Source organism: Trichechus manatus, unplaced genomic scaffold (assembly GCF_000243295.1).
Source record: "Trichechus manatus latirostris isolate Lorelei unplaced genomic scaffold, TriManLat1.0 scaffold00058, whole genome shotgun sequence".
NCBI lineage: Eukaryota > Metazoa > Chordata > Mammalia > Sirenia > Trichechidae > Trichechus > Trichechus manatus.
Window position 1 is genome coordinate 9,086,564 of NW_004443994.1, and position 201 is coordinate 9,086,764.

A 201-nucleotide genomic window follows, 5' to 3' on the forward strand; every position below is an offset into this window, starting at 1 on the left:
CCCCCGCAATCACTAATAATCTTGGGTTTCTATATATTTGCTTATTTCATATAAGTAAGATCATACAGTGTTTGTCCTTTTGTGACTGACTTATTTCATTCAACATAATGTTTTCAAGGTTCATCCATGTTGAAATCATTGTGTTTTGAGATTTATCTATTTTGAAACATATATTTCTAGTTCATTTATTTTCATTGCTCC